Source organism: Protopterus annectens, chromosome 8.part1 (assembly GCF_019279795.1).
Source record: "Protopterus annectens isolate FY-2018-M chromosome 8.part1, PAN1.0, whole genome shotgun sequence".
Classification (NCBI taxonomy): Eukaryota; Metazoa; Chordata; order Ceratodontiformes; family Protopteridae; genus Protopterus; species Protopterus annectens.
Window position 1 is genome coordinate 253567253 of NC_056742.1, and position 25219 is coordinate 253592471.

General features: G+C 37.8%; 1 protein-coding gene across 1 annotated transcript in view; it reads left to right on the top strand.

The window, feature by feature from the left end:
• The window catches only part of CPNE7 (copine 7), a 2789522-nt gene that overhangs the window by 467595 nt on the left and 2296708 nt on the right, over window positions 1-25219 (top strand). The window lies entirely within an intron of this gene.

Genomic DNA, 25219 nt, shown 5'->3' on the forward strand with positions numbered 1-25219 from the left:
TCAATCAATCAATCAATCAATCAATCAATCAATCAATCAATCAAACAATCAGAAATAATTGTCTCCAGAGAGTGTTGATGTTCTACCTAAATAAAGTTCTACAAAGTAACTTTCATTTTGTTCTCTACTTATATGATTCTGTTATAGTAGCCAAATGCATCTGTTAAGCATAGATTCGAAAAATGCCATGTACCTTGTTATGTTAAATATGTTGTGCCTCATGGGAATGCAATGGGTAACTTGGACTGATGACTGAAGTAGCACCCATAACTTTTCTAATCATGGAGTCTGCACCATCCTATTCTCATCCTGGAACATTTTCAGTATTAACTCCTGAAGTCTGTATAATAATAATGACTTGATCTGTAGTGCTTTCACTGGTGACAGCTTCAGTGCAGTTTAAACATTTTAGAAATTCCTGTTGTATGCAGCCCTGTCAATAAACTGTATAACAAAAACATGTTATTTGTTAATCAATTAATCAATCAATTCAGCTGATTAACTGGCAATGATTATAAAGAAATAAACTATAGCTACTGGCATCTCCTTTGTTAAAATAATGGTCCAACATATTTCTGTTATCTGATTTTATACATGCCAAGTTCTGTATGTTGCATTTTTAATAAATGTTCAAGTAGTCTCTTAGCTCACCTCCTCTGTCACTTCAGTATTCAAAAATTGCATTGCAGCCCCATTTATCAGTAGAAACATCCATGTCAGTGTCTCAATGACCTCTGAATAATACACTATAGCAACCTCTCAAAGTAACTTCATTAATAAATGGTCTCAGTTTTGCTTTGTTGTCTTCAAGAAATGAAAAATCTTAAGCCTTTCTTTAAGGATCCACATACCTTTGTAAGACGTTATACATTTTGTACCCAAAACTATAGTGTTTTGTGTGCTACACAAATTTGATATTTATATAATGTTCCTGCCATCTTCTTCCATTTTGATTATGGCATGGGAACAGCCATACTACTTTAGGGCTGAATAGATCACAGTATATACACAATTCTGCATCATAGGATTTAGAATAAAAGAACCATTCGTTCTGTGAAAGGCAAGGTTTAATTTGTGCCAGAACTTGCCTGAGTGTTGCTACCTTACCTCTAAAAAAGTCTTTCACCAAAATGTCTGCAGTTTGCCTGTAAGGTGCTCTGTGGAATATGGGTGCTGAATTCATTGAGACTTTAGCCTCAGACATGGTGGTGTGACTGCAAACCATATAATAAACCCCTCTCTTCCTGTTCTTGTGTTTCCCAGTATAATTATCCACTGACTCCCATGAACCTTTAAGCCATCTATAACTTACTCTGAATTTCTTTTGCATGCAAGTGAAATTAGCATTTTCTTCACTGATTTTCCAAATCTGCATGTAGAAGGAAAGAAAATGCTGCATTCCACATTTGATTTAATGAAATAGCTATGCAAGACCAGGACGTCAGCACAAGAGTATGACTGGTGCTTAGCATGGTCTAAAGAAGAATACCCTGCTGCTTCCAAGATGGACATAAGGTTTTATGTGCCGTCTGCTATCAAAAGTGAGAAGCTGAGTGCGAGTGACAGGGGGCTTGAACTGGTAAAAGATGTGTATTCTGTGTGAACATGGACTTGTTAAAAATCTGTATTCAGTGGTTTTATTTATTTTTATTTATTTTATTGATTTAGAATTTGTTAACTGGGGCAGCATACTGATCCCACAAAACCTATTTCAGTCTTATCCCAGGATAAACGCAATAAAAATGTAATATATACATATATTATATACAAAGTTAATATCATAGTTGGCAATAGATAATCAACATTATATACCGAGTGACTGACAAAACACAATATGTACATGCATTATAAATAGACTGGAAATCATAGGTGGCAAGCTGAAAGGATAACAATGAAAAGAAAATTCAGAGCAAGGCATGTAGGGAGAAGAAGAGTATAAAGGGGGTGCGTTATATCACCTGAGAAATAGCAGTTGTGTTTTCCTAGTGTCTTGAAATGTGCTTTAATTTCTAATTGGAAAATGGGGTTAGAGGAAAGATCTTTAAGAAGAGAAGGAAGAAGCTCCCACAGTTTGGGACCAAGGACTGAGATATCATGGTCTGTGGAGCAAAGCCTAGTATGGGAGGTTTGCAGGAGGAGAAATGAGTGGTCAAGATGTCTAAGGTTGTATGCTTGTATATTTATGAATAGTCTAACACTATTGTTCTTCTGTTTATCTTGTGTTTAATATTTTGCCTGTTATTCAGTTTGCGTTTAAAAGTTGGTATCCTACAATTCTATTGGGGAGGGTGGGGTTACATAATTATGAATAGAAATTTTATGTTAATCAGTATACAGATTTTTGGCCAGCTGTGTCTATTTTTTAAGGGCCTTCATCCAGATTTTTTTAAGATTCCAGGTTGAGAGGTATGGTAGCTGGCCCGTAAGGGGATCGAACCTGCGACCTTGGCATTATTAGCACCACTCTCTAAATAATTGAGCAATAGTTTCATATTTGTTACTAGGTAGGCATGCAGTCCAGGAGACCATTAATGAGCCTAGCCCAATTTCCCAATTACCCCAAAGCATTGTCTGGTGAAGTGCTTTGCTCAAGGTCAAATGAGGCTAAGTGTCTCTGAACTTGCTTTACACCTTACCTCTTGATTACGATATTAACATTTTCTGCCCTATCAAGTTACTTATTTCATCTCCATTTCTTGGAATTTCTAAGCACTAATCATACAATCTATTAACTGACCTTCCCCCAATACACCTCTTCAAAGGCTCAGTGTTCAACATCTACTAAGGCATAAGCTGTCTGTAGTAGTGTAATACTTGCCTCTTTTTTCATATGAATGTAACCCAATTCACAAACAGATGTCTAATTGGTGATGTATATTATTCAATGCCTATTCATATTTATTATGAATGTTTAAAAATGTTTGTAATGTATTGGAGCTTTTCTCCCCAGGCCTCCACTTTAAATAGGTTTTTGACTAAACCCCATTAACAAAAGGAAAATAAAATAAAATACAATAAATAAAATACAAATATAGAAAAAAGATTATTTCCTTCAGCAATTTTTCTTAATCTGAGAGGTTGCAATTCTTATTGATGGAACGAAGGAAGGTACACTGTGTTAAACCACACTTGTAATGATCACTTTGACTGCACCAGTCTAGTAAGTGAGATTCATTAATATGCTATGCAGTGCCTAGTATTAGCTTGTATGAAAAGCCTTGAGGAATATCAAATGTGATTCAGAAAAATCAATGTTTTATACCTATCTTCTTCTTCTTTTGGCTTTTTCCCGGTTAGGGGTCGCCACAGCAGATCACCTGTCTGCTCATGATTGGCAGTGGAGTTTTACGGTGTCGAGTTGCCAGCCCGGCACCCAACCTTCCACAGAAGGCACACACTCACTCCTAGGGCCAATTTACAGTGTCCAGTCTGCCTACAGCATGTCTTTGGGATGTGGGAGGAAACCGGAGCACCCGGAGGAAACCCATGCGACCACAGGGAGGTCATGCAGACTCTGCACAGAAGGCACACCAGCCGAGGATCGAACCAGAGAGCCTCTTGCTGTGAGGCGGCAACGCTAACCGCTGTACCACTGCGGCCGCCCTAATGTTTTACACCTATACAGATACTTAATAATTTGCATAAAAATGGGAAATGGAGCCCAAGTAATACATTACAAAGCACAGCTGAGGTTTTGAAATAAACTGCAGTATGGATAATTATTCAAGATAGCCAAATTGCAGGCTTCCTATGTGCACATTGTGCAGTAAAAATGCTCTTTGCCCACTGACTGCAGTTCACCACCCCTGTACAGTACTCATGTTGTCCTGTCCAAGACAACTAGATGGTACACAAACACTGCTATGCTGTGCTCCTCTATCTATGTGTGTTGTACCATTGTAAAGTGCAGCAGTAATTAACAACCCCCCCCCATGCACTCATTGCAGTTACCACCCAATAATATTAAAAAGACATGCAGTATGTGACCCTGTCTGTGCTGTCCCACTCCCAGTGGCCTTACAACTCAGTAATTAACCTTCTAGGGATGTGCAGGATCTGCTTTCCTACACTGGAGACACCACCTTGGCAGCCGCCTGCTAGGTGACAAAACTGCAGACTCTTCAAACTATTATTTTCTTTGGTCTTTTGTGCAAATGAACCTTTATAACTTCTTAACATTTGAATTTAGACTTTCACTGTATCATCTGTCTTTCCCATTTCAGGAATTACATCCCTTCATTTTGCAGGTTATGAGATGCAAATCAGACTTCATGACATAGCCCGCAACCTAACATGAGTAAAATGTTTGTAATTTTGCAAAGAAATGATCTAACTACTCTAATTTAATAGAGGTGAGCAAGTCAGGGATTTTTGAAAAATAACTGAGCCAATGGGGAGACAAGTGTTTGTCTTGTCTCTTAGAGGCCATCAAGAGCAAAGCTGTAGCTCATAAATTGGAATGCAACCAAACAGCATTTTGTCCTGACCAGTCTTTCTCTCTCTCTCTCTCTCTCTTAGACACACACGCGCACACACACACACACACACACACACACACACACACACACACACACACACACACACACACACACACACATACAGTCTCTCTATTTGCTCCCCAGAAACTAGTTTGTGAAGGAAATAGATACATGAAGTATGATGGAAACTGTTAACAGGTAACTGTATTTAATTACAGCTGTTATTTTTTTCTTTCTTGCATGTCATCAATTACGTATGGTTCTTTTTTTCTGGTGCACCTAAAATATTTTGGTTGGGATGGAGAGATAGACCATGCATCTCAGACTACATAATCTTTAGGTAGTTGCACATTGTCTTATAAATAAGATGAGCTTTAACTAAAATAGGGATCAGTAATTGTGTTTGTAACCGAGTAGCTTTGGAGTTGGCATAATGATTAAGTTGTTTACTTTACAGACATAAGTTACATGGTTTGATTCTGACCTGAGGGAAACATGGCTAGGTTTTAAAAGGCCCCAAGGAGTTGTTAGTCTAGTAATCACCTTTGAATCTATAAGCGATCCTTCGATCCTTAAATCCTTACAATCTCAGTCTCGTTTTCAACCTTCAAGTTTATGTTTTCCTGTTCACAATCTAAATAAACTGATCAGTCATGGTATTTTATACGGTATCATAGTTTTAATAATTTATACAATGGCAAGATCTCATAGTAAATCAGTACCAATTTTGTTGCCTCAGTGTATCTCAAGCCTAGTAGTCCCTGCATCAAGATACTGCATCACATAAAATATGTGCTACATAATTACAATTCTTGTAGTAAAAACTTAGGATGCCTTCATTTGCTAATATTACAGACTACATTATTCATATAATAAGTTCTGAAAAAAGTATCAGATACATTATTTAATTCATTTAAATAACCTTTTTCACAGAAAAATATAAATAGGAATGCCAGCTTTAAAATAATAAAAATCCAGTTTGGCAGCCATATTTCTCACACTCAGTTTATTTCTTTTTCTTTATAGGGTAAATTCCAAACAGTTGAAAGCCCTTTTAGGGGTACCAGTATGGAATGCCAAAAGAAAAATAGCAATCAGTGTGGTGTTCTTCTGTGTCTTGCTCTTCAGGCAACTGGTACTTGTGGAATCTCACCTTGGCCTCAACTGTAGAGCTACCATAGTTCGGAGATCTGTCAAATGAACTCCAGTACTGTAATTATTCAGATTTCATCTGCACAGAAAAATGACTTGGGTCAGGAACACGAAGGAGCAATGTATTCAAACTCATCCACAGATAGAAAAGGAGGTGTAGTAAATATAACCATAAATGCAAGTAAAATGCAGGGCTCTCCATTTCCCTGGCTAAAAGGACTGGCTACTGGTTGGTTATTACTGTGCTGTCCCCACTGCAGTTTCAATTAATAATAGTGCCTAAAGGTCCAGTCTGTACCTTTCAACCTGACTCTGATTTGTCCTATTTCTCTTAAAGTTTGGAAAAATCAAATGCATGCCAAGGAATATCCCCATATTTATATTACCTAATGAATAACAAATACAGTGGTTCTGAAAGATCACGTCAGAGTATTCTCAGGTCATTAATACTAATTCCGTTTACTCCCTGTGCTTTATTTGGGAGCAGTTTGATAGATCTTTTAAAAATATTTAATTTAATTTCAGTATTGGAAGTTATTTGGATGTTGCTAGCACAATTTATCACTCCTTTTGTGGAGCAAAATCAATTTAATATGATTTTGTAAATATATCTATAATCTATTGTGTTTGAGAATAAATTTTAGAATTTCCACAAAAGTTTATTGATTTGTATGTTTTATCCCGATCACATGTTATTTATCTATAAAGCAGTTTCCTATTATGCTTAACATCTTTCTATAAATTTTCTTCACATTCTTCCTGATCTTGTCTCATACTATGTTTAATTTGTCTGACCAGTTTCTTTATTTCTGTTTTCAAAGTTATAATTCAACCTCATTTCAATTTCTTATATTTTTATCTCTTACTGTAATTAATAATCTTACTTTTATGGAAATAGATCCTCCTGACCTTACATGCCTAGATCTTGATGTTAAACTCGTTTTTCACTTTTTGCATTTTTAAACATTTTCCCTTTCAAAACTTGCCAGATTCCTCCTGCAGTCTTTGTGAGTGTGGGTATGTGCTTCTGTTTCTGTGTTCGTATGTGGTTTAAATGGAGTGTGTTGTGTTTAACAGTGCAGATATGGGAGCACCTTCTTTTGCGTTATTTCCTTTGTGAGATCATTGTGTATGTAGTTATGTCCATGAACACTGTTGACTGTACTGACCTTAAAGAGACAGTGCCCTTGACAAGTGTCAGTGAGTTGGCATTAACAGCTTAGTCCCCAGGTAAAAGGATGACACTCCGACATAATGCTTGGATCCACTGGTATTACCGCTGCCTATCTCTTTGTTAATCATCACTGCACTCCATCTAAGTTCTGAACCTCATTGCTCCCTCACTCCATTCTTAGAGTGCTGTCCCACTCCTTCTGTCTGACTTTATATCTGCTGTTACATATGTGGTTTTGTTTTAAGTAAAAAATGGCAAATGCAGAACATTGAAGCTAGAAGTTTGTTTGCTAAACATGGATCTGAAACTGCTTATGATGCTTTTTATGAAAATGTTAGTTGAGTCTTGACCTCAGATGATCAGTATATTTAGAAATACAAAGTGAGAGAACAGTGTTTTTTATTAATTGAGAATGTTGTGGGATATTTCCCTTTTCCTTACCACTCCCCACTCTTCTCCTCACATCCCTCACTTATTTTTATACACTCCTATTCCCTTTCAGTATCTCCTGGTTCGTTACATTGATTTTTCTCTCCATCTTCTTTCATCTCCTTCCACATCACATCCCTTCTATATCTTTCTATACCCAGCCACAAACAATATATACACAGGTGCCTTACAGCTTCTCCTTAGGACAATAATCTTACATCCTGTTACTCAACTATCTCCAACCTTCCTCTCACTCAGTTTATCTAATAATCCTCTGTTTCAACCTCTGCTGAATGCAATGCATGATCCAACCACTTTCAGTGTGGGCACCTCTGCCTATTTCCCTGGCTTTTCCTCTCAAACTTGTCTTCTTAGTTTGTTCCTCCTACATTCTGCTGTATAACGATCACTTACACTAACATGTTACCTAAATACTTTTTCCTCAGACCACACTTTCTAAAAGCTTGCTCTAACAAATGTCCTTTTTCTTTTCTTTCCTTTCACTTTCTTTGTTTGTGTGACAAAAGGAGATACTGCCAACATGGCTAGCTGGAATTTTGTAAATAATTATATGTCATTGGAGAATATTAAAATGATTTATACATGATGCTTGTGTCACAAATGTATTAGAACTGCCATGTGTATATCATACTGCTTCTACAGACGTGTGTTGAAAAGATATCTGTAGAGTACTGTGTTTGAAATGTAACCACAGTGTGCCCTGCTGGAAGAGAACAGAAATGTACATGCACTATCATAATTGTTTAAATGTATATATTCTAACAGTGGAAACTTGAATACAGGAGGTTGACCTCAGTACAGCAAATTTTAGAAAATATCTGAAATTAAATTACTTTATAGGCTAGGCTGTAAAAGATGGTATCTTTCAGTTCTCAATGCAAGAGATATAAAGTTTGTGCTAGGAAGCTTTCTGTATTGTCTTTAGGGTAAACTAATTACTAGTCTTGAAAGCATGAAGGAACACAATTGTTTTATGACTTCCAGCATCTGCCAAAGATCTGAGAAAAGCCTTTGTTTATGTATTTTTACAGGTAGATGCTAAATGCTACTAGCTGCCCTCAATGATTGTTTTGCCTGGGAACTAGGAGTTAGATGACAATAAATGATGCAATTCTGCAAGTTATCCCAGCAGTAATATTTTAGATATTACTTTGAGAAGTCTCTTAGTGAGACAGGGCATTCTGCATTATGCCTTGGACATGACAGCAACTAGAAGATCCATTCACCACATCTGCCTTGCTCTATTAGTACATTCTTAGGTTATAGCATAATTCTCTTAGATTCAGTCAGGAATATAGAGAAGCTTAGTTTAGATATTTTTCCTTATTTATTTGAGACTGTCCTGCAGTGTTGTTTTAAATATTTCCTGTGATTTTGAACTCTGATGTCACTGTGAATATATATTTAGTATTGCCTTGTTCTTCTATTATTTATTATTAAATATAGTTAAAGCTTTCATTGTGGCTGATCTGTGTCGAGATATTTAAGTTTTGAGAGTACTTGCATATTTATTTGGTGACAGTGTGTGGGCCACTCATAATAGCATTGCCCTTGGTCAAACTACCACTTGTATTAATATTAATATTACACAGTAAAATTGTACACCCTTTGTTCAGGGCTCTAAAGTGATAAGGAGTGACTGGTGGAAGTAATAACTACCTAATAGTCTGGGCAGAAGGGGGCATAGCTAGTAAACCTGTACCAGTCTTTCCCAGGTGTGTGTGTGTGTGTGTGTGTGTGTGTGTGTGTGTGTGTGTGTGTGTGTGTGTGTGTGTGTGTGTGTGTGTGTGTGTGTGTGTGTGTGTGTGTGTGTGTGTGTGTGTACATCAAACCTGAAAGAGTGTGTGTGTCAGCTACTTGGGCAGAGACACAAAGCACTGGCTGGACAGAGAGGGTGCTGGAGGTCTTGGCTTGGACACTCAGCTGAGATCTCAACTCTATAGCTGTGTTAGTGGGGAGTCTTACTGAGGATCTGGAGAAAGAGGAAGAAACCAGCCCCGGACTGACTGTGGTCTCTGTGTGCTCTTAAGAGAAATTGCATTTGATGCAGAGAGCTGCATCTGGAAATACTGTGTGTGTACTTGCCATCCTTTCAGTGAAAGTCCCCCACTGTTGCCAGTGGTGAGGATTGAGGATCCTTGATTACTGGTCCCATGGAGGGTCATTACAGTTTTAATCATTATTATACTCCTATATTAGATTTTATTCATGAGTTACAAAACTTTTTTTCTGTTGATATTTTCTGTAGTCTTTTGTAAAACTCTCTTTATATTTTACTGTATGTTCTGTTTGCATTTATTCTGTAAACTTGCTTAATGTCATTGTATTTTTTATGCATTTACACCTGGAATTTTCCTTCCTGGGCCTCCATTGAAAAAAGGGTATCCTATGCCCAAATGGACAGTCCTGGTAAATTAAGCCAATAAAAAAAATAAATTATTTTAGGTATTTATGACTGATTTTTATGTTGACTATGATTTTAATAACTGTTTCCCCACCTTGTTCCTTCTGACATTTCTTGCATTGCATAATGATATTTCAGCACATGCCCTAAATCACCCTAGTTTGTTACTCTGCTGTGTTATATGCCTGTTTTCATCCTCTTCCTTATGCTGAAGTGAAACTATCTCCATCGCAGTTTAAAAACAAATTCCTGGAGATATACATTTCCAACAAATCTGTTCTTTCTTGGCTAAAGGGCTTGTCCCCAGAATGGAGCTGTTTTTTCAGCCGGACCTCCACATTCTTTTGCTCATCCTAAACCCTTTTCATTTGTCTACTACCTGCCGGTCATTATACCTTCTGTCCTTTCTGAGTATGCTAACGTCTGACCCTAAATAATACTTCCCACAATTTTACCTCGTAGCATCCATGTTCGCATTTCTTTGTAATCTTCCTGGCCCTCGTTGCTACCATTCCAAGTGTCCGATAAATTGCACCCACAAGGTTATGCCATTGTTGGTAAACCATACCATTCGTAGGTAAATCCCACATCACTTAAGGTTGGACAGTGATTACTAGTGATTACTAGTAGAGTTACTTCTGTTCATGTCTAATTTTAAGTATCAAGTCTGCTTTTCTCTCCCTATGACCAAAATTTGTTTAGTGACCAGAAGCTCTTCGACAACATTTATCTTTTTTTCATTTCTCCTTATTTCCCTGCCATACGTCATGAATGACCTACCATTTTTAACTTTTCAAATCTCCCATTGTTTCAAAAATAAATTAATCTCAGCATGCATGACATAGACTAGGCAGTTGAGATTCTGTAGTTTATGTTGTTTTTTTACTACCTGAAATTTTACATTTTAAGACTGTGACTTACTGAAGTCTGTAGAGTGCTCAAACAGCTAAAATGAAAATATTTTTTCAGATAGTTAGTTGTTATTAAAATCTTTATGTGAAGTGTAGGGAGGATGAATTCTAGTGCAACAACATATACATAAACTGCTAAATATTTTTCTTTTTGGTCAGAGAAATATGGCTTTAAAGGCACCAGCAGCTATTGTTTGCCTTACCAGCTCTGTTCATAAGAGTGTGATGGAGGATCTAGATGTTTTTAAGAACTACTGCTTTAAACACTTAATACCCTGATTGTCAATTCTTTTGATCTGAGGAAAATGTAAATAGATCATGTAAGGCATTCTCAAACCTACAGCAAACAGATCAGAGTAATTCACTTAAAACGAAGCTCTGCTTCTACTTGTCCTGGTCCACTTCAATAAACACACAACACCGAATGACATTTGATGACCTTTATTAAACTTCCATAAACATGATTGTTAACCAGTACTTATAAATTTCAACAAAAACATAACAGTTGATAATAATACCCATGGAAGAAGACATGAAATAACCATAAGGGCAGCGTAACCACTCAGCCTTGATAAGCCGGGTCCCCCACTTGCTCACTTATCCTTGCACTAATGAGGCAGCGTTCACACTCACCTTCAATTTATTGACTTATACCACCATCCATATAAGCAGTTCAGCTTGCTTATTAACTTTATCCTTGCACTAACGAGGCAGCGTTCATGCTCCCCTTCAATTTATTGAATTACACCACCATCAATATATGCAGCTCAGCTTGCTTATTAATTTCTCTACAAACTGCTCACTTTCCTTCCAAACTTATTGAATTGCACATCCATCACCAGAGGGGGAACAGAAGAGGGCAAACCTGCCCCTCTTCTCCACCCATCAGCCTGACCAGGCTGTTCCCCCTCTTTTCACCAAATCTTCCATCCTAAGGCCAAACATCATCCGGTGTACCCATTTCTAAACTTCAGCTAGATTATAAGGACCAGCTCTCATTTGCAAAGAAACACAGCAGACTGTGCCTTTCTAAAGCCTCCCTCATAGACAGTACCCAAATCCTGAACTATCCCCTAAAACACCTGCATACCTGAAAAAAACAAAAACAAAAAAAACACTATCCCAAACCAGTGTAAAATCAACTGTGATTCAATTAACCCAGATAAAGTAATATGTACCACACCCGATCAACAAAATTCATTACCTTTCACCTCAGTTTACTGCAAGGATTGCTTCCTCTAACTGACCTCTACAACCTCACTGCATACCACTCTGATTACCGAAACATCTCCTGTAACCATTGTATTCAGCTCTGCAATGACTTCAAGGGCATTATAAAACCACGCAAAGTCAACTACATGCCATCATGCCACATTGCAACCCCATGTATCACCCAGTCCAGTAATAACCAAATGAGCTCTCCTTAATGCCAAAGCAATAACAATTCAAATGACTCCCCATCACTACCAACCAAATTAGTATCATTAACTCCCATTGTCTAACAATCCCGCCATCACACTAATTATCTCTTACAAGCAATAAAATAGCTCAGCAGTCATCATGGCATTCTAGCAACTCAAAACAAGCTATACTATTTAATTATTAAACCCAATCGCATACCATCATACCAGTGAGATCTCTTTAACGCAGGTGCAATATCAATCCAGACATTAAACCAACTAGCCTTTACAACATGAAATGATTAAACAACCATCATCATGGCATTGTCTAAATACCATCAGCCCTGTAATTCCATATTGACAACTGGAAACAAACCATAGTCCCCCAACAACCCCAATGAACCTCCTACACCAGCTAACACAAACACCAAAAGTAAAATAAATACTCCAAGTCCCTTCGATCATCCTCCCTCACACAAGCCACTGACTCAGTCCTCCACCTTATAAACCTTATCACATACATAGCCAAAGTGACGAACAGGTCAAACGACTGAAAGAAAACCCTTAGTCCCTCCCTGATGTTAACCCACTGCCACCTAAAAACAGACAAGTGCAATCGCCAACTAACCTTAACAGCAGCCCTATCATTGATCACGAATCTTCCTGTCATTCCTTCAACTATCCAATACGAGAGTAGCACCTAAGGACCATCCTTGCCCCACAGCCATAACAAATGCCACAAATACACCCCCAATCCTATAAACGTATAATCAAAGTATAAATCCCTATAACACACCCTATCCATACACCACAAGGGCGTATAATGAAAACCCAGGAGCACCCGGGGAAACACACACAAATGCAAGGAGGGCACGCAAATCCCAAACAACTGCTCCCCCAGAGAATCGAACTGGAAAACCTCTAGCTGTGAAATGACACAAACCGCTGCACCACTGCATCCCATAAATAATAGAATTCTTAATTCTACCATGTAATGTACATTTTTATTTTTTATTTATTTATTTATTTATTTAACATTTGTTGACCGGGAATGTCCGACTAGGTTCCACAGAGCCTGTTTTCAGTGGAGGCCGAGAAAAATGCCAGATGCATGTCTTTGGAATGTGGGAGGAAACCAGTACCGGGAACCCACCCTGAACACAGGGAGAGTATGCAAAACACACACAAGGCACACCCCAGCCAAGAATTGAACCGGAGAACCTCTTGCTGTGAGGTGACAATGTTAACCACTGCACCACTGTGCCGCCCATATCCTGTATCACAAATCAAACAAGGTCATAAAACATTATTACTTATTCTAGAGTAAACAAAAAGTTGGTTATGCTTCATCATCCTGGACAGTCACAAGGTTCTTCTTTCGGATCACTGTGCTTGCCTTTTCACCCATCCATTTCTGATTACTCGCCTAATGACCCCACTGCTTAATCGACACCAAAGCATGATCATCTGCAAACTCACTGCATCTCACCACTGGTACTCGGTACACCATCTTCTACAAAGAAAAGGACAAAATTAAACCCTCTAATAGGAATGAGAAGGCTCCACCTTATACCCACCAATTCCAAACTACAGCCACAGCGTTCCAAGACCCCATCTGCAAGAAAGAAAAAAGACATGTAAAACATCCAAAATACATAACACATTCCAAGACATCTTCAAGGACAACCTATCCTGCCAACCTGGGAAGGAATGTACCACAGACATTCCCATCTATGACAAAGCAGCCATAACTGAAGCAACGCTTCCTATGACCCTATCAAATACCCAAGATAAATTTAACTACCAGTGGAATATATTAAAACCCCACACCTATCCCTATCCACAAATCAGGTAACTTTACAATTCCAGACCACCAAAGCTGCTGAATATGCTACACCTAAAGAAATCTCAATCCCTCAATGCCACACGCTCCAGGGATCTAAACCTTGTCATCATCATGAACAAAACATGCTGGAGGGATAGATTCTTGACCCAGAGACTCCACATACTCTCGAATAAACTGCCCATACATGTCAAATGTAGTAAAGAAACATGGGGGGTGCAGGGGGGGCTAGCCCCCCCCCGCTAAAGCAATTCCTGGTTACTACTGGACAAAGGGGAGTCATTCTAGTGGTTAGTTCAAATGAAAACCTGTTGATGCAAGGAAAGGACTGTCATTTATTTCCCTTCTGGTGTATTTCACCTTGATACCCTTAGGACTTTATGGCAGCCTGATATCACTCGGTGGATTGCCATATACGTGTGAAAGTGCCTCCCAATGAAATACAGCAGCCCAGTGCACCATTACCTCATTAGCATGCCAATATTGCCAAATAGATTAGAAAGTTAATAAATAGATCCTGCACTAGTATGACGGGATACGAAATCTGAAAGTCAAATGTGTCACTATCTTCCAGCTTTAGCCATTAATGATTTGCCACTAATTGCCAGAAAACCACTGAGCCACGAATCTAGACACCCCATGAAAATCTGCACAATTGAGAGGCACGAAATATGACATTGTGCACAAGCATCAACACTCAGCCGTAATGAAATAGGCGCGTCATCCAACAATGGATTGTGGGAACCAATCACCTCCCTGCCAACAAACATAAAACAAAATGCATGTCACAATTCGTCATTTGGCAAGTAAGTTTAACCAAACTTCAGTCAACACACACTGCGACAAACTAACAAATAAAATTTCTAGCTATGTCTCTGTAAAATTAGTTTACCACTATTCACTTGGTTAGGTTCGCTGAGAAGTCTGACAGGGACAATACACCCATCTTCCTCAGAGGCCGTAGGAAGAGAAAAAACTCCTCTGCAGAGAAAACAGTTATTGAAAAACAACAGACATCCAACAATCAGTAATTGAAATCCACCTTGGGAGCAAGCATATATAAATAACTTTCCAAACATTAGTTCAGATGCTGGGTGCACTCCAAAACAGCATGAAGAACCTCAATGTGTATTGTTCAAATATAATTTATACAGTTAGAGTTAGTATTTTGCAGTCTAGGAAAGCCTCACATCTCTGCTAACAAACATCAAAAACAGTTTCCTTATAGCAAAATGTCCTTGCCTTTCACCCATCTCTGAGTAAGAAAATTGCCGTACAATTTACATGAGGTACTGTAATCAATCATTCCCATAGTGCAGTGTAAAATGTGAAGCATGCTAGGCAATGAGTCTATTAGTTAGTTGTTTTAGTGTGTGTGTGTGTGTGTGTGTGTGTGTGTGTGTGTGTGTGTGTGTGTGTGTGTGTGTGTATACACGTGTTGATTGTATCTGGCACTTCTGAAGAAGAAGTATAGCCTGCTGCCCACACAAAATCAGTTACTGTTGACTGAGCTAACACATCAGCAAAGGTGATGCAACAAATATCATCAAAACAGTGTTTTTGACTAACAAACACATTGCTTTCACCGTGTGCATACAGTAAAACAATTGTTTTAAACAGTCTGTGAAAATCTGTATTGTTGAAAACCAAGAGCAGATGCAATGCCTAACTGCGCATGCGCAGCCATTAACGGCCATTCCTAAGCCTGAGAACATCCAGCACCCATACTTCAGCCCTGGGCCGCAGGAATGCCTCCAAGTGTCAGAATGTCCAGCACACAACCCCAAATGATGCAGAACCCCGCAGAACACCTGAACTACAAAACAACACCGACAGCAATAGTATCACATCGCAAAGCCATGTAAGTAACTTAAACTATAAAACACAAAAGGAGAAAACCTTACCAAAACAGTGTAACATAAAAAAAAATCCAAAATGTAACACATAAGACAACCGATGCCATAAAGACACCACATTTATTCACAAAAACACAATTCAACACTTTGTTTATGACAGCATTATCAGAACTGAGTAATTAAAATCGCTACCATCACTTACATACTCTAAAGTACATTAAATGTTTTTTACAAAATTAAAAAGCACACAATTACTTTTACTGTTCAAAACACATTTAATATTGATTGCTTTGTAGAGACCCAGATATTTATTGGCTTTCAGTCTGAACTGCCATTTAACTTCTTTCATCTCCAAATTTCTACATCCCTACCTCAGGGACTTGGTAGAACCCTGTACTCCACATAGCACAATGACCTAACCCATTCCTCTCACATTACGTCACTATAACTGTCGCCAAGGTCTGTAAGCACCGATGCTCCCTACCCATACCTATCGTGAAAAAACCAGCAAGCGATCAGCTTTTTTTTTTTTTTTAAATACTGCACCTGCATGGCTACAACTCCTCCCTGAAGCTTCCTCCAGCCCAGCCTGCCACCACTACTGAGGAAAGCCAATACCAACAACCTTTTTTTTTTTTTTTTTTGATTTTATGTTAAGAACCAGGAGTCAGAACCTCGAGAGGCAAGCTCTGGACTAGAACTGGCCCCCACCAACGTTCACAGCCAGCACACTGCTGACTGCAAGAAAACTGACAAGCCATGTGTGTAAATGGGGATAACTTAAGGCTATTTTAAATTAACTCGTTAATGGGTTTCAGCCTCACAGCTCCTAAGAAGACACTCAGGCACCTCACAGCCCACAAAAATTACCATCCCTGAGCTGACCAGTCATCAAACTGACCCTAAGCATCACTATGTTATCGCTGCAAGCCTTCCCAGCCCACCGACAAAGCATGGAACCACTGTCACTGCAAGCAGTTAAGTAACAGATGAAGATGAACTCCATCTGAGTAACGGACCTGCTCTGTCACACGAGCCTGTAGGAAGAGTCACGAGTCTGGACAAACCTAAGGTATGAGGGAACCAGGACACAATACTGGGACATGCTTGCACTATTTTTACTTATAAACTTCAAACTTCACAAACAAACTTTGAAAGTTGCAAATTTTTACCAGTAAGCACTTTTTTTAAAATTATATATATATATATATATATATATATATATATATATATATATATATATATATATATATATATCTACACATACGTGGGAAAAACCCATACACAGAGTGCATGCCTCCATATGGAGCCGCCATTAGAAAATTAACCCTGGGGAACAACTCACTGCCCTTACTACTAATGGGAGACCATAGACCATAGCTGTGTCTCCTGATTCCTTGTCACCCTCCCCGTGACTACTGCCATAATAATAATCACTTCCTAACTCACTACAACCTGGCTATGTGAAGGGAAAAAAAACTGTTACTCACCGCTCCTTTTCTACTAGTCACCCAAAGGCCTACCTGATCACCAGCCTACCTCAGGTTGTCATGGACGTGATCCTGCACTCAGCAGGTTCACACCAAAATGTGACTCCTACTTTCATTACACTTGACAAAACCCTCTAACCCCCCTCCCTATTTTTACCTCATTTCCTCCTAACATCCCTCCCTCACATTCAACCCTATCCTACCCTTATTCTTTTAATCCCTCCTATCCCATGTATCTAACACCACTGAAGATGTCCCATGACAAAAGGGTCTGTTCCAAACCTCATTTTCCCAGGCAATCTAAAAAACAATGACTCACAGCATTATCCTAACTAAATAGAGGGATAAAAAAGAAATTCTCATGTATGATGTGTAGGATATGCCATGTTATAGGGACTCAATTTTTTTTTCTGGTAGGACAGCAAAAAGACTGAAAAAAAAACAAAATCACACCTTGTGATGGCCATTTTGGAGTATAAGAAATTGTAAATATATGGCAAATATTTGCAATGATTCTGACAGATTAGTAGTGCACAGAACATAAAGATATGCCGGTGTGTTGAGATTTAACTGTAACTTTATTTCTGTCTCCCTTGCCTAACATTTTGAGCTTGTTGCTGAATTAGTATCTACTTATCCTTGCTTAACTTGAAGACAGTGGCAGCTGTGCTGTGAGACTACACTTCCTCATAGTCTTTTGCGAAACCTTCACGTTTATTTGTGCTGTTTTAGCACAAGTGCATGTACAAAACGTAATTTAGTCATGCATATTTTTCTATGCATTTTACTTCCTTTTATTCCTGGATGGTGTATATGGTTGGATTTATGTCGATCTACTGACATATGTTTCTTTAACTATAGATAGTTGAAATAAATTGTGCTGGAGCAATTGGAAATTTTTTGAAGCAATCATATCCAAAATTATGTATAGACCTACTCTGAGGTCACACAACAGTGGAGAAAAGGGAAAACTACAAGTGTTTCAGCACAATTTCTTTGATTTATCTGTGGTCGAACTTATGGATGTTCATAAATTGATTGAATCTCTGTATGGTTTATATTCAATGCCTATAAACATTAAGCATATAACTGCTTTGATAGATCTGTTTCTAGACCTAACAAATCTAGGGATCTTGACACAACTTTACTGCTCTCACGTGCAAAATAATGTAGTTCAGTACTGTATCCTGCTGTTATGGTATTAGGTAAGTAAAATGCTGCCATTAAATTAAACATTTGCTAATAAAAATAGCTATCTATTTAAATACATACATTTAATCCATAATTCCTGGCATGAGTAATTCCTTTATAATTTTCTCATTTCTTTATTATGTTTAACAAGCAATAATTTCTTCTTTTTAATTAAAACTGATGAATACTGACCTTATTTGCAGGTGCTAGTTTCTTTCAGCTGTTTTGTTCTAAGTTATAGTTATAACATAAGCATATAGCATTATTTGATTCCCTTGAAACTCAGTGTGTGGTTATCATTGTGTTTTCCACCTACTCTGCTTCCAATAATTCATACCTCCCTCCCTCTGTCTTTGGCTCCTATTTCTCTCCCTCTGTCAATACCAATTTATTATGTAAAAATAACTACAATAAAATGTATTAGAAAGGAAAACATAGGTACCCCAAGAAGAAGTATTTATACTTAAAAATAAGCAGAAGAGCATAAAAGGAACAAAACAAAATTTAAATGAGAAAGTTGTCCTAGTTTTAAGGGTTTGCAGCTGCTAGTTAAGGCTATGACTAGTGTTAAAAATGCAAAGCTAAATATAAATATATTAGAGCTTCTATACCAAAGAATGAGGTCAACTATGAAAAAAGTCTTTCACAAAGATTTTGTTGCAGAAAGAAATGGACTGTAATATTTATTTTATACACTTTTTATGTTATTAACCAACCATCTAATCACTGTCATGACCATACCTGTTTATTCCTCACCATGAGGGCAAACGACAGTCATGGTAAAAACATCATTCAGTCAAGCATGAAGAATTTTCAGTTTCAGGCCTTAATATCATACCTGGTAGCTAATATCTGCAGTTGCAAATATGAGGATATGCTATGCCTTTCCCTATAAGCATTCATGTTCCTACAGGTGCGTTGTAAAAGCTTCCTTACTAGTGTGACTTGGCAGAACCTCCCACTTATTTGTGGACCAGGGAGGATGGCCTAATGGTTAAGGTGTTTGCCTTACAAACACAAGGTATAGGGTTTGAGTCTCACAAGGGATAGTTGGCTAGGCTTAAAATGGCTCGCAAGGGCAGTTAGCCTAGTACTAACCTATGAACCTATTAGCAATGCAGTAAGCATCTCTTTCTTCAGGAGGTGTAGGATTTTGTAGCAGGTTGGTCTGCCTCCTTTCTTCTCCTTAGGATGCATGAAAACTGGTATCAGCCTCTTACTCCCAACCTCCCTCATTTTTTTCCAGCATGTGGTTTTCCAGTTGACCCATTGGTCATATGTATCACAGTTATTGCTTTACCCTTGAGTACCATGGATCTGTCAAATTTATCCCTGTTTACTGTGCAGCTAGAGCATGTATCTCTATGGACTGTATAGCTGGTGCATTTATCTATGTGTACTTCGGCTCTGGTACATTTATCCCTAAATACCACAAAGCTGGTCTGTCTATCCCTGTTTTCCATGAAGATGGCACATTTATCCTTATGTAGCACAGAAATTATGGATTTATCCCTGTTTATCACAGAGCTGGGGGATTTATCCCTGTGTGCAATGGAGCTGGTGCATTTATTCCTGAGTACCATGGAGCTGGAGCAGGTGGATTTATCCCTATGCACCACAGAGCTGATGCATTTACCTCTTATATACTACACAGCTGTCACATTTATCCATGAGTATCATGGAATTAGTGCCTTTTTCCCTGTGTTGCACAGAGCTGACACATTCCCTCTGAGTACCACAAAACTGTTGAATTAATGCCTGTGTACAGTGAGCTGGAGCATTTATCCCTCCATCTGGCAGATTTATTCATGTGTGCCTTGTAGTGGCAGTATTTATCTCTGTGCACCACAGAACTCTCACATTTCCATGAGGACCAAAGAGCTGGCATATTTATTAATGAGTACTATGGAGCTAACCCATTGATCCATGAGTACGACAGACCTGGTACATTTCTCCCTGAATAGTATGGAATTGGCACATTTATCCCTGAGTACTATGGAGCTAACACATTGATCCCTGAGTACCACAGACCTGGTACATTTCTCCCTGAGTAGTATGGAATTGGCACATTTATCCCTGAGTACCACAGAGCTGGCACATTTATCCTTGTGTACCATGGAGCTGACACATTTATCCTTGAGTACCCCAGAAGTGACACATTTCTCCCTGAGTAGCATGGAATTGGCACATTTATCCCTGAGTACTATGGAGCTAACACATTGATCCCCGAGTACCACAGACCAGGCACATTTCTCCCTGAGTAGTATGAAATTGGCACATTTATCCCTGAGTACCACAGAGCTGGCACATTTATCCTAGTGTACCATGGAGCTGACACATTTATCCTTGAGTACCCCAGAACTGACACATTTCTCCCTGAGTAGCATGGAATTGGCACATTTATCTCTGAGTACCATGGAGCTGGTGCATTTATCATTGCCTACCATGGAGCTGACACATTTATCCATGAGTATCATGGAGCTGGCACAAAATTACTTATCATTTTGAAATTATTTTTACTAGCAGCTGCTTGTCAACATTAAAGCTCAAGTTTTTCACACCAGAAGTATGGAAAACAAATCAGAAAGTAAACATTATGCTGTTCAGTTCAAGGATATAGCCAGTTGTATACTGCACTTAGGTAAACACATTTTTGACCAACTCTCAGAAACATTATGACTTAAAGATGTCGAAAGATGCTTGTCTTATATAACTCCTGCAATACAGATATTTACAGATATTGTTTAAAACAGGATTTATAGTTGTAGATGGCAATATTCAAGTATGCTAGATAAATTTATTAAGCCTTTAGGATTCTCCATATGGATAGATATGCATATTCTTTTTTTTTCATACAAAATACATGTTCTTGGCTACAAACCCTTCTTCGTATCATTGATTATGGACCACATTAGGCTCTTTTTGCAACAATTCATGGGTCTATATTAAATAACCAAAGAGACATTTCAGCAAATACCTCTTTGACAACACATAATGAATGAACGCACTAAACCACGATAATTCAGAACAGCAATTTCTTTCCCTGGGAAAGAAATTGGCCATCACCATAAGTTTGCTTTTTTCCCCACTGTAGTGCGATCTTGGAGTTGGTATATTTAGTTAGGGGGGTGTTGGGGTCATAGCCTCCCACGCTGGGTGGTGCTGGTAGCGGAGCCCCCCACTTTGTCATGTTTCCAATGATTTTTTGTTTTGTTTTTAGACAAGTGATTTCTTTCCCAGGGAAAGAAATAGCTGATGACAGCATTCATGGTTTTGTGTGTTCACTGTTTATGTGTCACCGAAGAGGTGTTCACTGAAACGCCTCTTCGGTTATTTAATATAGACCCCAATTCACAACCTGTTTAGCTGGAGATATACAGACAAAGTTTCCAGCTACAGTGCTATGCAAGAATTAGCTCTCTCTGCCTGTGAAATCATTACACAGTTATATTTTTGAACCAATACTAAACTGCACTTTTTTTCCTAAATTCTTTAAGTATTGAATATTGGTTGCTGAGCAGATATAAGTGACTTGCTACCCAATGGTCTCCACATCTTCCCCCTTCCATTTTGAGAGGGATCACTCTATAAGAAGAACTATGGCTCCCAGGGACACTGTGCAGAGTTTAGAACAAATAAGCCCTCTGTCTTAGTCTCCCTTCAGTGCTCCTGTAGACAAATACCACATTTTACAAATAAACAAATTAAGAAGGCACAGCACAGAACAAGCCCAATAACATAAATAAATTGCAGCATCTTGAGCACACTGCTTAAATATAGGACCGTTACCCAAAATAATAATGGTCATCTGGTACTCATAATACTAACTTACTATTATGCTTATCAGCTGTTTGTGGTGGTGGGGGGTCTTATCCGAATGGAATTATATGTTAAGGACATTTGTGATGCAGTTTTTTTTATTATTATTATGGTGATTTTCGCTATAACTTGCTAAACTGGAATTACGTATTCTTGAATATTGTACAATTTAAAGCTTGAGAAATCAGGATCAGATTGCAAGTTATGCTTTTAGATGACATGGTGGCAGTTCCTGATCAGTGTTTAAACATTGTTATTAATTACCAGGAGTATAGGAGCAAGAAAAGCTATTTTTCTGTGAAAGCTTACTTTAAGCCCTAAGCAGAAAGTGACAAATTTAGCATGCATTAGTAGGACTACTTAGATATAACTACAACTTTGCAATGACGAAACGAGTCTATATTAGATAATTGAACTTTCAAAAGTTCGACTGTCATATGGTTGACACCATATGATCGAACTTTTAAAAGTTCTAACATCTAATAAAAAAATAAACTACACAAATAACCTACCTGAACATTTTAAGCAGGGGGGTCCCCTGCACCCCCCACCCCCACTCTTTAAATATACCAACTACGAGATTGCACTACAGTGCAGAAAAGGGAAATCTTCCCATTCCACGCTATACGGAGATCTCCATTAAAACATTCAAACTTTCAAAAATTTGATCATATGGTGTCAGCCATATCACACTCGAACTTTTGAAAGTTCGATTATCTAATACAGACCCGGTTATATCTAAGTAGTCCTACTAATGCATGCTAAATTTGTCATTTTATGAAATAGCTTTTCTTGCTCCTATACTCCTGGTAATTAATAAAAATGTTTAAACACTGATCAGGAACTGCCACCACTATCTAATACAGACCCGGAAAAACACACATTTATGTTTATGAGAATCTGCTTGTTCACTTCCAAGTGTGCCAACTTTGGTGCTTAATATTACCAGAACAAATAGGCTGCAGTGTAATATTTATCTTGTGATCTGTATGTTTGTCTTATGTGAAAACAACTTGGCTCAATATTTAAGTTCCTTGATCTGGTGTTTCATTGATCTGGCACATTTCAGTCAAAGACTTTTCAATCAGAATGGGTTAGATATTGTCTGACAGAAAAGGGAGATGCAATTTCCTAAGCAACCTATAAAACAGATAGTAATGAGAACTGCTGAAGTTTACAGACAGTTTCATGATTTACACTATTTATTTTTTTCTTTTTAAGAATCAGTGTATCTTTTCAGGTTGTTTACATTTCCAAGTTTAAAGCCATTGACATTGTCCCTTGCTGATTCATCCCATTACTGAAAACACTGTTACACTGATCTTCCAAGAATGTTTATGATTGCATTTTCGAATATCTACTACATTTTTCTTTAATTTCAGTGGACACACATTGATTAGAGTTTAGATTGTCGTCTACCATTGTATCTGGATCATTGATGGTACTGCTTTTTATGATTTAACTGTTTGTTTTGTAATCATAATTTATATCCTTTTTGATAGATCTCATGATGCTATATTTGTTTACATTGAAGGTGAGGTCATTGCTGCTACAACATGTATATTTTTGTAGACCATCGTTTAATGAAGTAATTGTGTTACGCAATTTGCAATTATCAACATTCCTGGTTATCTAGAACATATTTCCTGCATTAATATCTGGGAAAAATAGTCTCAAAAGAGAATGTAGTAATGCTCTTAATAATACTTTTTTCATTTCTTTGTCAAAACTGTAATTTACATTGTACTATTATTTTAACATCTTACTCAAAGCTGTTTTCTTACTGTATGCAACATATGCCTCAGCCTGTTATCTGACCTTTTTACTCCCATGCATAGCCAAATACACCCCATCAATAATATTCCAAAGCTATTCTCCATCATTTTCTTACTATTCTTGGATTCAAGTTTAGTATATGATTCATAACATATTTTTGAAATGTATACTATTCTGTATTGTGTTGTATATCTCCCATCACTGACTTAAATGAATTCTATGAAATGTCCTACCTGTAAGGTACCTTATAATATTTTGCTTAGATGCATTGACCCATCTCCTCTCTGCACATTATACAGGCAAGGAAGTGTTTAGCAATTTTCTGTTTTTTCTTGTTTTTATTTGATCTTCTTATCTTGGTTTTATAACTGTTACAAAGATGTTTGAAGGCTGCAGGATTAAACATTTGTAAAAATATAGTGAAAATTAAACCGCAAATCTGTAAAAATAATAAAAAATAAATGTATGACATGGGTCACTCATCATGGCATATAGGATGGTACCTTATAAAAATAAATAGTTATGAACCACATTAAGTATAAACTTTGTGACTACAAGTATGACAAACTACAAAGAATGTATGAAGACAGTAATCATGTTGCTGAAATGTACTTAACTGTGAGCAGCTACAACAGCAAAATATTCCTGTCATGGACTCAAACAGTATTCTTTAATAATCCTAATCAATGCTAACTTCTTCACACAGTGCCTTCTTTGCCTGCAGAACAAACATCCTTTACATACACGTATAAAACCCTAACCACATTCAAATTTCAGTTAGATGAATAGCTGAAATCCTGTAAATTCATCCCAGAAGTCATTAGCTACAAACATCCCACTATAACAAACTAGACATTATCACATTTCAGTCCTCCCTATTTCTTCTGAGTTTCTCTTTTCTGCCATTTTCTCCAGATTCTCCCTATTTCCCTTCCTTCATGCATACTCCAAGCTGAAAAGTGTTCTGTCTGTATCTCCCAAATTCCTTCTGTGTGCTATCATTATTACCTTACTATTAGCTCATCTTCAAGGACTCTTGATCTGTGACATCACTGTTTAAACCTATGATGGTTAACATGCCATGGCTTAGCATAAAGCTTTGCACCTATTCAGAAATGTGCTTTATGGCAAAATGTTGGCAAGTGAAGCTAAGAATGAGTCTGTGAACAATTTTGGGGAAGTCCAGACTGAAAATATGTGGATAAATGGAAAGTCTTTGTGTTTTTATTAGACAATGGGGCAGAATGTAGTGTAACATCTAATTCAGAATGCTAT